Raw genomic sequence first — 17481 nt, 5'->3', positions numbered from 1 at the left:
TTATTATAGATCATTATATAACATAGATGACATCACAACTGCCCCACAAACACAATCAGATTCAGACACCCTAGATGAGCTAACGGACAAATACTTTGGGGACATCACTCTCCCTTCTCTTACAGAGGAAGAAAAACTTGATCTAGCTTCCCCCTTCTCTGAAGAAGAATTACACTTAGCAATCAAAGATATGCCGACAGGCAAAAGCCCGGGCCCGGACGGCTATACCTCTAGATATTACAAACTGCTCAGCAAAACATTATCTCCTCACTTATTAAAACTCTTTAACTCCCTGAGGGACAAGCCCACCCTATCTAAATCTCTATTGGAAGCACACATCACAGTTATTCCCAAACCAGGGAAGCCAGCCAACTGTCCCGAGAACTTTAGACCCATTTCCCTCATAAATACGGATATGAAACTTCTAGCCAAGGTCCTTGCTAATAGATTGAATAAATATCTACCAAAACTGATTTCCTCAGACCAATCTGGCTTCATCCCAGGCCGAGAGGCCCGTGACAACACTATTAAAATACTACAATTGATTAATCATGCTAAACTGTCACAAACTCCTATGGTCCTCTTTGCGACCGACGCGGAGAAGGCCTTCGATAGGGTCCGTTGGCCTTTTCTGCGTCGGTCAATGACATTAATGGGAATCCCAGAACCCTTCCTTAATTCGGCTATGGCCCTGTACTCCTCCCCAAACGCAAAGGTTAGAATAAATGGTACTCTCTCTGAGTCTTTTGGAATCAATAACGGCACTAGACAGGGCTGTCCCTTATCCCCCCTTCTATTTGCTATCTCTATTGAGATACTTGCCCAGAAAGTAAGGGAAAACAAAGAGATTACAGGAATAATGGTGGGAGAGAAAGAGTATAAGCAGGCCCTCTACGCTGATGACGCACTATTTTCACTAACAAGAGCGGAGACATCTATTCCAGCATTGTTAATGGAGATTCATAATTATAGCAAGATATCCAATTTTCTCCTAAACATTTCCAAATCGGAAATTCTCAACATTAACACCAACCCCATTCAAGTACAACAATTAAGTAGTTTTTATAACATCCCCATCGCCCAGCATAAAATGAAATACTTAGGGATTAATCTTAGCCACACCAATCAGGATTTATACAAACTAAATTATAACAAATTAAAAACGGAAATAATCAGAGACCTATCAGTTTGGAAAAATAAAAAACTTTCATGGCTTGGGAGGATCGGAGTTCTGAAAATGAACGTCCTCCCCCGTATTTTATATCTCTTCCAAACCCTTCCAATACAGCTTCCTGTAGGATATATCAGTCAACTACAAAAAGCATTTGAACAGTTCATATGGAATGGCGCCAGACCTAGGGTACCCAGGAAAACCATGTATCTTTCTAGGGATAATGGAGGTTTGGGGGTTCCATGTTTACAAACATATAAATATGCCATCTCTCTCCAACATATAGTAGAATGGGGACATAACTCGCAAGATAGGGACTGGATAAATATAGACAGACAACTCTTTAAAGTTAATAATGTAGCAGTGTTGGCTTGGTTGCCTAGACAACAAAGACCTAAGGTAATTGAAAAATATCATGTTACAATAGGAATCTTATCAGACTGGGATAAACTTATCTCTACTAGTACTCACATCTCCTCAATAGAAGGCCCATTAACACCGACTCTTGAACATACTGATCTCCCATACCACCGCTTAGGCTTTACCAAAACACAACCATACAGTCTTAGATTAGGATCGGTTTATTATCTCTCAGAAAATGGTAAAATCAAAACACAATCCGAACTGGAGGGGGCCCACGGGGAGATTTTCTCCTCATGGCTTCATTACCACCAACTAATCCACTTTGTTTCTCACCATAAAAACAGAGAACTGCTAGGCAGGAGGCTCACACCATTTGAGACACTATGCACTTCCATGTTAGCCCCGACGCATTTAATCTCTAAACTTTACAAAATAATATCCAACTCTGAAGCGGCAGACCCGCCCTCCTACACATACTCTTGGAATAAAGACCTAGACTGTGAAATAGACATAGATACCTGGCGCAAGGCCTTTAAATTAATCAAAAAGTCTTCGGTTTCGGCATTAACTCAGGAAATCCACCTAAAATTTTTGTGCAGATGGTACTTAACCCCGATACGCCTCCACAGGATTTTCCCAAGCCTAAACAATACATGTTGGCGGAGCTGCGGAGAAGAAGGTTCTATTCTCCACATTTGGTGGTCATGTGCCCGACTACTTGACTTCTGGCCGGGTATATTTACAGAGATGTCAGAGATTCTTGGAGTCGTGATCCCCCTTGACCCTAAAGTTATTCTGTTCCTTGACCTCCCTGATACAGAGGGAATAGGTAAGCGACCGTTACTCCTAGTTATGATCTCTGCCGCTAAAAAACTAATTCCAAAATATTGGAAATCCCAGACAGTGCCCACTCGGGAAATGTGGAGAACTGCGGTATCCGATCTTCTCTCTTTAGAGAGATATCACTTCCTAAAAACGCATGATTTGGAAACTCATGAAATGATGGTGGCGAGATGGCAAGGGAAAATATAATTTTTTTTTATTTTTTTTTTATTTATTTTTTTTTTTTTTCCTCTCCCTTCCCTCTACTTTAACTTCCTGCCCTCCTTCAACAATCCCGTATTTCTGTCCCTCTTCCCTCTTCCTGTTCACACTACTTCTCTTTCTCTCTTTTTGTTCCTTAAAAAGGCGAGACTTTGGACAGCTGTCGCTGTCAAAGTTCTGAAAAATTTAAAAACTGAATAAACACCATGAGAAAAGTTCGCATATTTCCTTTCTACTATAATTATTTATACGTATTCTCATGCCTGTATATTATATGACGAATTGGACAATAATGATTTGGAAAAATGTAAACATGGTTATGTTGATTTTCTAGATTTGTAAACCTTGTATGACTATCGATCCATGTTCTGTATTAAGCTGATTTTGATGTAATACCTTATTGTCTTTTTCAATATAACAATAAAAATTTAAAAAGAAAAAAAAAAAAATTTATGAGCAATTGCAATTTCGGGTTTATTTGTGTATATGAAGTAGCTGGTTTTGTGCTTTTAAACCACAGCCTATCTTCAGGTAATATCATATCCCATTATGCTATCACTTTGTTTACACAGACTTACATCCTTAGCTTTTATTTATGTGGAAAACCAAAGCTCAATACTTATAGAGAATAATGGAAAATTATCATTTTATTACTCACCCATACTGCATGATACTTAGTTTAGTGTTTTGGTTTCTGATTTGACTTTTGGCCTGTCAGGATAAACTAGGTGTAAAGATACTGCAAGGCTTGCTAATCTTTGTCGTACTAATTATTTTTCTTTCTCTCGTAGTAATCTGTCTCAAATTAATGCTACACAAGCTTTGTAACCTTGTCAGCCCAGCAACCAGCAGACTGAAGCCCTCCTGTGAAGCTCCAGCCCCACTTGTGTCCCATTGCTAAGACCACGGCAACTCTGCACTGCAGTTTGAGAAGAAGTTCACCCGACTAAATCATATGGCTGTTTTGATGCTATTGTCACAGAGTTTAACAGCATCAGAGGAGGGACTGTTGAAAATAATAAGCAATATCTGTCTCTGTTTTTTGCAGTGCCTTGTGAGGTCTGAATGGGTTAATTTGTATGCTGGCATTATTAGTCAGGAGAGACCAGTCTTGTTTAATGGGGCTATAAAATGTAGCTAGTTCTGAGTGTATGTCTATTTATTTATTTCTAAATCTAATCTTTTCCTATCCTTGTTTAAATTCTTGCATTCCAGCTAGTATCAGTAAACACTTAAGTTCCTTGTTATCTTGATAGGCCAAATATATGTGTGTATATGAATGTATGTACACAACTCTTTGTAAACATAAGGGTTGTCTCATAAAAAGTAGACACTAGTTTATCCATGACCTTTGCCCTTTTTCTTGATATATGGTCAAACACAGTAAAACCTACAATTCTGTAAACTGTTATTTACTTATGTTGTAACCATATTTGTTAAAACCCTTGCATTTTTTAGCTAGCCAATCATAAACTGTAATAGCCTAGATGTGTAGTGTATAAAAACCTGGGATGGGGACTGACCCCCCCAGAGAAAACTTTGTATTGTTTCTCTCCATACTGCAGTGTGTAATCAATAAACAAACTCTTTTTAACCTGTCTTGGTCTGAAGAAGTTATTCAGTCCAGGGTGAGTATATCACCAACACTATTAACCCCTAATCCACCATTCACCCACATCCCAATAAACCTAATTAAGCTATTAACCCCTAAACCGCTAACCCCCCACAACGCAATAAAGCTAATTACACTATTAACCCATAAACTGCCAACCCCCCACATCGCAATAAACCTAATTAAGCTATTAACTCCTAAACCGCCAACCCCCCCCCACAAATAACTAATTTAATTACTAAGCCCCCTAACCTAACACCCCTTAAATTAACCCCAATTACATCAATTTAAATACTAACTTACAATTAAAATAATAAACATAACATTACTTACAAAATAAAAAAAAATAAGATTAAATTTATCTAAAATTACAAAAAATAAAAAGTCTAACATTACAGAAATAATAAACCAAACTATCAAAAATAAAAAAAATTAAACCTAATCCCTATGAAAATGAAAAAGCCCCCTAAAATAAAAACACCCCCTAATCTAAACTAAACTACCAATAGCCCTTAAAAGGGCCTTTTGTAGGACATTGCCCTAAGTTAAACAGCTCTTTTACATTTAAAAACTACTAAGTCCTCCCCCCCAACAGTAAAACCACCCACACACCAAACCCTCTATCACTAAAAAAACTAAACTACCCATTGCCCCTAGAGGGGCATTTGTATGGGCATTGCCCTTAAAAGAGCATTCAGCTCTTTTACTGCTCTTAAAAGGGCATTCAGCTCTTTTACAACCCAAAAGAACCCTAATCTAAAAAAAAAAAAAGAGACCCCAATAAATAAAAAAAAAGCCTAAATATAACCCCTAAATAGGTACTCACCGTTCCTAAAGTCCGGTGGAGAAGTTCCTCTTCCAAGTTGTGAAGTCTTCTTGGAGACGGCGACATCTTCTTCTAGCTTTATCCAGGACTAAGGCGACTTGGAGCGGAGGTGACAGCGGAGCAAGACCGTCGACCGTGAAGCCATCCAGTGAAGAGATCCTCTTCATATGATCACCGCCGTATTATTTTTTAAATGTAAAAGAGCTGTTTAACTTAAGACAATGCCCTACAAAAGGCCCTTTTAAGGGTTATTGGTAGTTTAGTTTAGATTACGGGGTGTTTTTATTTTAGGGGGGCTTTTTTAATTTCATAGGGATTAGGTTTAATTTTTTTATTTTTTATAATTTGGTTTATTTTTTGTAATTTTAGATTAATTTAATCTTAGTTTTTTATTTTTAAAGTAATGTTATGTTTTTTATTTTAATTGTAAGTTAGTATTTAAATGCATGTAATTGGGGATCATTTAGGGGGTGTTAGGTTAAGGGGCTTAGTAATTAAATTAGTTATTTGGGTTGTGGGGCGTTGGCAGTTTAGGGGTTAATAGCTTAATTAGGTTTATTGCAATGTGGGGGGTTGGAGGTTTAGGGGTTAATAGTGTAATTAACTTTATTGCGTTATGGGGTTGGCGATTTAGGGGTTAATAGTGTAATTAGCTTTATTGCGTTGTGGGGGGTTGGCGGTTTATGGGGTTAATAGTGTAATTAGCTTTATTGCATTGTGGGGAGTTGGCAGATTAGGGTTTAATATGTAGATAGCAATGTGGGGAGTTGGCGGATTAGGGGTTAAAGGGACAGTAAAGTCAAAACTAAACTTTCATGATTCAGATAGGGCATGCAATTTTAAACAACTTTCCAATTTACTTTTATCATCAAATTTGCTTTGTTCCCTTGGTGGTATTTTTAAAAGCTAAACCTAGCTAGGCTCAAACTGATTTCTAAACAGTTGAAAACCGCCTCCTAGCTCAGAGCATTTTGAAAGTTTTTTTAACAGTTAGACTTTGCTAGTTCACATGTGTCATATAGATAACATTGTGAAGTTATTTAGGAGTCTTCACTGATTGACTACACTGCATCATGTCTGTCAAAGGCACTTAGATAAGGAGGCTGTCTGCAAAGGCTTAGATACAAGGTAATCACAGAGGTAAAAAGTATATTAATATAACTGTGTTGGTTATGCAAAAACGGGGATTGGGTAATAAAGGGATTATCTATATTTTTAAATAAGAAAAATTTTCGTGTAGACTGTCCCTTTAATATGTAGATTGCAATGTGGGAGTTGGTGGATTAGGGGTTAATTCATTTTCAGAGCAAGGCTTGCTTTGCCTGCCTATGTGTGGCGAGGTGAAAATGGAGTATAAGTCCTTGTGCTGAATATGTAATACAGATTTGCGACGCGGTTCTACGTTAGTTTATGGGAGTAAAATTAGCGGTCGACAGGTGAAATATACGCGCCTCATTTATATGCGGCGCCGTTTATGTTATAGCAATACCCAACTAAAAATCAGCAATGCCGGCTTTTGCGGGCGACGCCGCATATGTAATCGCGCCCTACAAATCTAAACAAAGAAGCATTATTTTTAAATACAATATATTACAAAGTGGAATGTTTTTAAGAAATATTTGCATTAAAAACACTGTAATGTCCCTTTAAATAAGCAATTAAAGGGACATTAACTTCTTAAAAGGACATTTGCTTTGTGCAAAAAAAAAAAAAAAAAAAGTGCTTGTCCGAAGCTCCCAACAGAAGCCAAAAAGCAAATTCCTGTAAATTATGCAAATCAAATGGCTGGTTTTATAATTTGCTTTAACTGCCATCTGTACGTGGATATACCTCACACAATCCTGGGCTTTAAAGGGACATAAAACACTTTGAAATGGTAATATAAAATGATAAATTATATATATATATATATATATATATATATATATATATATATATATATATATATATATATATATATATATATACATTTGCAAAATACTTTCATTATTTATTTTGTTCCCCTTTTCTGTAATTTTATTCTGACAACCATGTGCTTTTCAGTTCCCGTTAGAAGTGGAAGTGCAAAACACTGTTATCTTCCACATAGTCATTGGCTGCACACTCTAGTGACTTATCTATAACTGTCTGTAATTGGCCACAGCAGAGAAAGAGACCTAAGTTACAACATGGCAGCTCACATTGCTTTATAGACACTAAAACTTTACATTTATTTTTTCAATATTTAAACTTTAAAAAAATAATAATTCATCTACATGTTATTGTCAGACTAATCTTTTCTTTGAATGCTTCATTTTATCCAGCATTTGTTGATCCATAAACACATTCAAATGGTTTAAAACTCTCAGCTTACAGATCTTTAGAAGATAATGCTTTATAGCAACATTGTATGTAGCAGTTATAAATTGTTTCAATCACTGCTACTATAGTACTAAAATCATGCACTATCATGAGCTCCTATGAGCCTACCTAGACTTATTAACAAAGGACACCAAGGGAACAAAGCAAATCTTATAATAGAAGTAAATGGTTTAAACCTACATATACATATTTAATGTTGCATTTACTGTCTCTTTAAGTATAAAAAAAATGTTCAGCATTTAAAGAGTAGCAGCTGTTGGTAAAGACTTTATACCTAGTTTTAGATGACACATAACACTGACAGGATCTAGATGCTGTAGCTGCTTACAGCTCCCCTACAAATACAGGATTCCCACATCTGTCTATCTTACCTCTCCTCACTCACAGCCCAATGCCAGCTGCCCTCTCACTGGGTGAGGATTTGTATAGACACTTCCTCCTCTCAAAGCTGGAAGTCACATGACTAATCAGCAGACTAAGGCACTTAAAGGGACATTTCAGTAATCACTTCTTTATGCACCAGAAATTAAACCCTCTGCATTACAAATGATCTACATACAAATTTTGTGTTTAAAATAGTTTAATAATGTCATTTTGTTAGCAACATTTTGGAATGTTTTGCATTACAGGGAAACCCCATCTCTTAAAGCCTATTTACTGTTGTTTACCTTATCTCTTTGCTGTGGACAGCTACTAATATAAATGACCTCCTGCACTAATCAAACAGTCACTGTGCAGCAAGTAGTTGTGATATAATTTCTTTAAAAAAGTAAAGAAATCTAACACTTTACACAGTAAAGATTTAGAGAGATAGATAGATGATAGATATAGATGATAGATAGACAGATAAATAGATAGATGATAGATGATAGACAGATAGATAGATAAAAAGATGATAGATAGACAGACAGATAAATCGATATGTAGATACATATAAAGATAGATAGATCACACAGATACATCGATCCTCATTTCTATAGATTTGCACAATATCTCTAAAAGTCTTACTCAAACGCTCTCAGTTCTTTTCCATATCAGTTTATAAAGAAAGTCTCTATGTTTTAAAACAAGGTGCTAAAGTCATGGCATAATACAGCTCCTTCATCATTGCACAAATTCTTTACACAAATTATTAAATCAAATTCAGTCTTTTATAGTTGTAACAATAATTGTATTGACTACATTCAGCTTTGGATACGTGGATATGCTAGAGAGAATAGTGACAACAACATATTGTGATAGTAACACTGCATGAGGTGCTGGCTGGGGGCAGTGGTACGTCAGCTAATTGCAGGGTAGGTGTTAGAAAGTGCACATTTCTATAAAGAATGTGCCATATACTGATTTCTGAAACAACATAATAATATATAGACATAAAACTGAAAACTAAAGTTTCAAGATTCAGATACAACATGAAATTAAAATATTTTTTTTTCCATGAGAGCATACTTAAGTAGTCTCAAGAGCATGCATGTGTATTGAGCATTATGCATAACAGTGTTACAAACAGTACAGTAAACACTGCCATATAGTGGCTCAAAACTTTGAGAATAGGAAAATGGGAACTGTATGCTCTGTCTGAACCATGAAAGAAATATTTTGGTTTTCAACTCCCTTTAAGGATTGTGGCTCATTCCACCCAGTAACTTTTATGGTAGGTTCAGAGTGCACCACATGGAGACCCCACACAGCTGGTCTTTCCCTTAGACATTCTCACTCCTATGCTTTAGAAATGAACACTAGGGAGAACAGATGAACTACAGACAATGTCACCAGAAAGTTTCTACCACTTTAGATTAATAAGAGAATACAACTCATAGTTTAGGTTGTCTGCATTAAAGGGATAGTACAGCCAAAATTAATTGTGCATGATTCAGAGAGAGCAGTGATGGTTAACCTTGGAATGTCATTTTAAACAATTTTCCAGTTAACTTCTATTATCAACTTTGCTTTGTTTTCTTGGTATACTTTGTTGAAGAGTAAACCTAGATAGGCTGATGGGAGCATTGTAGCGTGCAACAAGTCTTTGCAACAATGGATATAGCAATGGTGTAAACACTTGTGCAATAGATTGCTAAACACTGGTGCCAGATTGCTAAAGCCACATGCATGCTCCTGAGCTCACTCTTTAACAAAGGATATCAAGAGAAATAAGAAAAATCGATAATATACTTAAACTGGAAAGTTGTTTTAAATCAAATGCTCTATCCAATCCATGTCCCTACATCAAGAAAGAGATTTACTGGCAACTATAATAATTCTGGATTTCATGTATGTGTATATTAAAGGGACAGTAAACCCCAAAATTTTCTTTAATTATTTAGATAGAGAATAGAATTTTTTAAAAGTTTCCAATTTACTTCTATTATCAAATTTGTTTTAGTTCTCATGTTATTCTTTGTTGAATATATACCTAGGTAGGTAGCATGCACATGCCTTAAAGGGACATAAATGCATAAATGTTTTGTAGATGATCTATTTATATAGCCCATAAAGTTTTTTTTTTAAATAAATGTATAGTTTTGCTTATTTTTAAATAACATTGCTCTGATTTTCAGACTCCTAACCAAGCCCCAAAGTTTTATGTGAATACTGTCAGCTACCTTCTCCAGCTTGCTCCTGTTTGTTTAAAGAGTCTTTTCATATGCAAAAGAAGGGGGAGGGGGGGAGTGTCTTATTTCCCACTTGCAGTGGGCTTTCCAGCTACCTTTTCAACAGAGCTAAACTGACAGCTTCTAAGTAAGTTTTTAAACAGTTTTATACTGGATTTTTATATCAGTATCTGTGCATCTTATTCTTTATAGTAGTGTCTATTACATGCAGTTATATGAAAATTTGTGTATACTGTCCCTTTAAGCACTACATGACAGGAAATAGTGCTGCCATCTAGTGCTCCTGCTAATGTATAACATTGTTGCAAAACTGCTGCTATATAGTGTTGTGGACACGTGCACACTCATTAGCTTAAATCCCAGCTTTTCAACAAAGAACAACAAGAAAACGAAGTAAATTGGAAAGTTGTTTAAAATTGTATGTTCTATCTGAATCAAGAAAGAAAAAATGTAGGTTTTATGTCCCTTTAATCTTTATCCCTCTCATTTGCTTGATGACTCCCAAATCCTACAACTCAAGTTCCAGTTACTACGGTTTTAGATTCCTTTCTCAAGCTGTTTAAAAAAAAACATATACATAGAATACAAAATCAATTAAGCCCAGCATTGGAAAATATTTGGATACAAAACATGATTGAAACAATATAAAGGGCTCCATGTACTAAGCAGCTGCTCTGGAGTCCTTGCGGGGAAGGTTTGCACATGCAAGCCTGCTTCCCGCAATGATGCCGCCTCTGAGGTGGCGAGAAGAAATAACAGAGAGCTTGCGCACTCTCAGCGACAGTCCCTTCTCTCACGTGATTGGGCGCAATAGAGAAGGGGCAGGCTTTACACGCTCATTTGATCGTGTAATTATACATACGGCAGTGGATCCTATTCATCCGCTGCCCGTATGTAGCAAAGGCGAGCGGATAACTTCTTAAATTGAGAAACTTGTCTGATCACCTTTTTTTTGTTTTGTTTTGTGGTACAAGACTTAGGAAAACTGAGTCTGAGGAAACGGTGTTGCACGCCGAGAAACGCGTCACTGTCTGAGATGTTTTAAAGTATTTTAATTAAAGCACTTGTTTTATATATCACTGCTGTCCTGTTGACTTATTGAAGTCAATTTACCTTGCACCAAACATTGGTACCTGCATGTTGAACCTCTATGGGATGGTACAGTGAGTGAATCACTACGAAGAGAACACGTCACTACAGCCTGCTGTGTAACCATTGTCATAGAGTCAGCCGAGTGGCTCAGAAGCCTCGGTCCGTTCCATTTGCACTATAGATCTTCACTGCTGATTTGAATTTGTGTTGTTGTTGCTGCACTTAGAGGTGCCTCTGTACTCTGTATTTTGTTCCCACCTCCAGGGGAATTTCCATGATTACAAGACTTACCCTAACATTTCTTAAGTATGTTTATCTTACTTCCTCTGCTATGGCGAGTTAGGGACAGATCTATGTAAACTAATTCCCTAACTGATCAAGCAATTGTGTAGCATGTTGTAGGGTCAGTCAAACTTCAGCCTCTCTGAGGGTGGTGTAAAAAAAAAAATCCCAAATTTAAATTACAGGATAGATTTACTAAGTATAATTAAAGCTTTTACGGGGGGGGGGGGGGGGGGGGGATAACATTTTAAGTTTAATGTTCCTTTAAAATCAAGGACATTTTTTTCTACACTGTGAGCTTCTAGCTGCTCAGATACCTATAACACTGGCCCAGATTAAATCAGAATGAAAAGGCCTCTCCTGTTCCTATGCTTTTCTATTTAGCAAATTAATTAATATAATCAGTATTTCTTGTTCCACCTTCACCATATTTTTTGAATCAAGTCCTTTAGCCTCCTTTTGTCTAAACAGATGTCTATATGATTATCTGACAACTGCTTGTTTTTAAAATAAGCTACTATGGCATCAACTGCATCAGGTCTGAGAGGTTCCTCGCCAAATAAGTTAGAATTTCACTACATCTTAGCTTAGTTCTGAACTTTTATTCAATTTCTCAATAAAAAGATTACAAAATTATAATACAATATATATCTACAACCATGAAAATTCTATTAATTTTACATTAAAAAAAACAATATTTAATAACAACAATGTAAATTTAAAAATATGTTGTTTAAATGAGTATTTCTAGAGACACTACTATACAAAATAGTCTGACATTTAAATGGACAGTCAAGTCCAAAAAAATAGGGCATGCAATTTTAAACAACTTTATTTACTTTTATCACAAATGTTGCTTTGTTCTCTTGGTATTGTTAGTTGAAAGCTAAACCTAGAAAGGCTCATATGATAATTTCTAAGCCCTTGAAAGCCACCTCTAATCACTTGCTTTTTTATTTGTTTTTCACAACAGGGGAGAGCTAGTTCATGTAAGCCATATAGATAACATTGTGATCACGCCCGTGGCTTGTGGCAGACACTGCACTAATTGGCTAAAATGCAAATCAATAGATAATAAATAAAATGTCATGTGATCAGGAGGCTGTCAGAAGATGCTTAGATAAAAGTATATTAATATAACAGTGCTGGTTATGCAAAACTGTAGAATGGATACTAAAGGGATTATCTAAAGCTTTCTGGGATTGTGAGATTCTCTAAAAAAACTCAGCAGTACTATGAAGCCCCTGTACTAATTCTATAAAGGCAGATTTTACCTTGAGCTCCATTTTAGAGGAAGAAACACAGTATTCTGGGAGTTACATAGCATTCTGGAATTTATAGTTCTCAGTATTGTGCCACTGCAGCTGTGTACCAGCATGCATTGTACAGTAGTTGGGAGTGAGCTTCCAGGAAGGCAGAAAGTCCACTCCCACCACTTTTTTAACAGCAGCAAAGAATAAGGTATCTCATTAATGGCAACCTGCTCTTAAAGGGACAGTCAACACCAGAACTTTTGTTGTTTTAAAAGATAGATAATCCCTTAATTACCCATTCCCCAGTTTTGCATAACCAACACATTTATAATAATACATGTTTTACGTTTGTAATTACCTTGTATTTAAGCCTCTGCAGACTGCCCCCTTATTTCAGTTCATTTGACAGACTTTGACGTTTTAGCTAATAAGTGCTCACTCCTCGGTAAATTCACGTGCATGAGCTTAATGTTATCTATATGAAACACATGAACTAACACCCTCTAGTGGTGAAAAACTGTCAAAATGCATTTAGATTAGAGGCGGCCTTCAAGGTCTAAGAAATTAGCATATAAACCTCCTAGGTTTAGCTTTCAACTAAGAATTCCAAGAGAACAAAGCAAAATTAGTGATAAAAGTAAATTGGAAAGTTGTTTAAAATTACATGCACTATTTGAATCATGCAAGTTTTTTTTGGACTTGACTGTCCCTTTAATTAACAATTTTTATGCAGAGTCCTCCTACTCACATACTGGAATAATTTGTGAAAAGTGTGGTCAATTGCAGAAATAGAGGAATGTTTATTTTGCATATTTTAGGTAATGTACCGTTAGCAGTGTTAGGCTTTTTCATGTATTGGTTCTTTTGTTTTTAAGTTTGATTATGTTTTTCTTCTTTCTAACTGTATAATGCAAGAAATCAAATAAATAAAACATTAAATAATAAATAAAACTATATCTTTATTTATAAGTTAGGAGTCTGGATAAGGAACAGCAGCTCTCGCTTTTACTTTACAGCCGAGGCTGCTGTAGCTTCCTGATGCAGTTATGTTATCTAAATATACGTTATGCGGTAAGATGGGCTTCGTACCGCATTAAGTATATATACGTCGTATTGGGCCAAAGCGTTAAAGGGACATGAAACCCAAAACTTTTCTTTCATGATTCAGATAGAGCATACAATTTTTTTTCCATTTTTTTTTTTCAGAGCATACAATTTTAAACAACTCAACAGGTTACTTCTATTACCATTTTTGCTTCATTCTCTTGGTTTCCTTTATTGAAGGGACAACTATGTATGTGCAGTCACAAATCAGCAGCTAGCTCCCAGCTCTTGAGCCTACCTAGGTATGCTTTTCAACAAAGGATACCAAACAAATTAAGCAAATTGGATAACAGAAGTCAATTGTAAAATTGGTTAAAACTGTATGCTCTATGTGATTTGTGAAAAAGAAAACTGGGGTTTTATGTCTTTTTAAAGCTATGGAAAATTATCCCATGTTTATTTTTGTATTTTGTTGAGTTGTATGTCCCTTTAAAGGTACACAATAAAAATGTAAAAAATAAAAAACTACACTGCACATGCAAAAAAACACTGTGGATTTTGTATTAATAATACACAATTCAAAATGTGTTTTCTTTCTTCTAAAATAAGTTTCCCTGAATCTGTTAGTGGGCTGAATGAGTGATGCTGAAATTTCTCCTCCAGCTCTGGCATATTCTATAAACATTTTCCCCCAACAGATTTTTCTTTGCAAACTTGAAGGTGGCAAAATTCTTTCAAAATGCGCAAAATGCTTATTACCCTCTAAGAAAAGCACATTCATAAGAAAACAGGCAATTATAAAATACTAATCACTAAAAAAAGAATAATTTTATTTGTATTGACTGCAGGATTAGATTTTTAAAGTGCGTCCCCTGCACCCTGCTAACTTCACTCTTCCCAGCAAAGTCTCCCTTTCCAACGAGCTAGATTCTTTTTATGGGAGACAACTAACAGGAACAGCCTGAGGACATCCCCTGTGAGTAGGGTTGCCACCCAGCCGGTTTTTACCGACACGACCAGTATTTTTAAGGTTCATGTCAATGTAGAAAATAATGAATAAATATTGAAAGAAAGCCCCTTTCCAAATGAAACTTCTTCTGAGTGTGATGAATACAAGTTATAAACAAATGAGCATTTAAAATCACTCCTATCAGCTGTTTAATTATTTATGCAAATTTATGTTAATTAGCATGGCCGGTATTTTCTTCCAAGAAAGGTGGCAACCCTACCTGTGAGTGTTGCTGAGGTTTTTCACATCTAGCCTGGAGAAAATGTGATCATCGACCCCTTAGTCACTTTAGACTAAATATTATGTAATCCTTGTTAACTTCACTAGTTTGAAATTTAATTCATATTCTTTGCTACTTAAAGGGATATAAAAGTACAGAAATAAAATATCTTAGTGTGTTAGAACATTTTATTGCACAGTTGCTTGTACTTAACTACGTTTAACCTCTATAAAGAGATTACACATGTTTCTAAACACATCTAGTGAACCGATGACAATAGGCTTATGTGTGCAACCACCACCAATCACCAGCTAGCTCTCAATAGTGCTGAGCCTACCTACATATGCTTTTCAACAGAGGACACCAAAATAATAAATTAAATTAAATCATAGAAGTAAATTGAAAATGCATGCGCTATCTGAATCCCATCTTTCATTTCCCTTTAAATCGATATTGCAATGTTAGAGATTGTGCTGAAAATCATTCCTTGAGGGTCTGAAGTTTTCTTGCAAGTCTGAGGAAAATACAGCAAAGCTTGCACCCTTTTCAGGCTGAAAAAAAGTGGTTTCAGCATGTACATTAAAAAGCTGCCACAACTACATATTCCTCGTTTTAACAAATTATATTAACAAATTATTCAAAAGTATTCATAAAGTGCCCTGAAAAAAATAATATCAGTGACAATTTGCAGAGCTGGAGGGTGTCTTATAAATCACATGAGCAGTATCTAATTTAACAAATGGTTGCTCAGTTGTGTCAAAAGGATAACTCAAGTGGTGCTTATGTAACATTCCAGGGGGCATTTCTCCCCCCAACTGGATACCCCAATGTGTTGTTAATTGCAAACAGTCCCCATTTGTATGAGTCTCAGATTAATGGGGAGTTACAAGCTCAGGAGACCTGTGAGCTTTATTCTTGCTGCCCCTACAAATTTCATAGCCTCTCACTCTAGGTTTTTATATAACTTCTCCCTGTACCATTTTCAGTTCCCTTCACTTTACATCTATATCCGCCATCACACATTCAATGCACCTATGTGTATTTCCATTCATTGTTCTTCTTAATAATTCAATGGGACAAATGGACACATCAGTACATTGTTTCCACAGTTGTCCAGATTCCTCACATTCCTGATAACCAGGCTGCTTTCCTTCTTATTCTGGTATATCCTGTCTTACCCTGATATGCCATGTCTTACACTGGTACGCCATGTCTTACCGTGATACTCCCTATCTTACCCTGAAACACTGTGTCTTACTCTGATACGCCATGTCTTACTGTCATACTCCCTATCTTACCCTGAAACACTGTGTCTTACTCTGATACGCCATGTCTTACCGTGATACTCCCTGTCTTACACTGGTACATCCTGTCTTACCCTGATACGCCCTATCTTACCCTGATACGCCCTATCTTACCATGATACCCTGATACGCCCTAATCTTACCCTGATACGCCCCATCTTAACCTGATATGTCTTGTCTTACTCTGATACGCTCTGTCTTACCCTGGTACAGCCTGTGTTACCCTGATACACCCAGTTTTACACTGGTACATCCTGTCTTACCCTAATACACCCTGTCTAGCACTGGTACATCCTGTCTTTACTTAATACGCCCACTCTTACCCTGATACATCCTGTCTTGCCCTGTACACTCCATCTTACCCCGATAAATCCTATCTTTCCATTATACACCCTATCTTACCCTGATACATCCTGTCTTACCCTGATACATCTCGTCTTATAATAATAATAACTAGTATTTATATAGCGCCTTTCTCCCAGTGGGACTTAAAGGGACAGTACACTGTAAAATTGTTTTTATATGAATGTATTTTCAATGACTTGTTATACCAGCTGCAGAGTATAAAATTTATGAGAAACTGCATTTTTCGGTTTATTTGTGTATATGAAGTAGCTGGTTTAGTGCTTTTAAACCACAGCCTATTACAATGGGTTGAGCTTCAGGTAATATCAGATCTCATTATGTTATCACTTTTATGTACACAGACTTGCTTCCTTATCTTATATCTATTTGTAAAGCAAAGCTCAATACTTAGAAAGGACAATGGAACATTATAATTTTATTACTTAACTATCCTGCCCCCACTGAGAGTGTAATCTCTTCTGCTGGCTGTGTTTACTTAGGCTATTCAATAGAATATACTCCAGTATAGAAACTTTCAGTATAGGTTGGGAAACCACAAGTTAAATCAGCTATTTCAAATGCCAAATTAGGGGTAAAGGAGCTACTTGTAAACAATTTAAAACACTCCAGCAGGTAAAATGAATCATTGGGAACAGCTTAAAGGTGAGAACATTTTTGGGTGAACTGTCTCTTTAAAGTGCTTTTTCAGCGCTCGCTCTCGGAATTCATCAAATCGGTAGCTGAATAGTAATAGTTGTTATTATTACCCAATTTAATGGTACTCATTTTATCGACTTCGGAAGGGTGAAGGGCTGAGTCGGCCCTGCTGGGATTTGAACCTGTGACCTTGGACCTCTTTTAAACAGGCTTTTGTTGTAGTCAGGGCATTTACCAACTGAGCTACCTCACCGGCTTCTTACACTGATTCATCCTGTCTTACCCT

The 17481-nt window shown here is 36.4% G+C and overlaps 1 protein-coding gene across 1 annotated transcript in view; it reads right to left on the bottom strand.

Moving 5' to 3' along the window:
- The window catches only part of GGACT (gamma-glutamylamine cyclotransferase), a 39373-nt gene extending 31564 nt beyond the window's left edge, over nt 1-7809 (bottom strand). Inside the window, exon 1 of the mRNA XM_053704914.1 lies at nt 7749-7809. The gene's annotated coding sequence lies outside the window, so the exon portion shown is untranslated. The remainder of the gene's footprint in view (nt 1-7748) is intronic.
- Between the last annotated feature and the right edge of the window lie 9672 nt (nt 7810-17481).

The sequence above is a fragment of the Bombina bombina genome, chromosome 3, assembly GCF_027579735.1.
Source record: "Bombina bombina isolate aBomBom1 chromosome 3, aBomBom1.pri, whole genome shotgun sequence".
Classification (NCBI taxonomy): Eukaryota; Metazoa; Chordata; class Amphibia; order Anura; family Bombinatoridae; genus Bombina; species Bombina bombina.
This window is presented reverse-complemented; position numbering and strand designations above follow the sequence as displayed.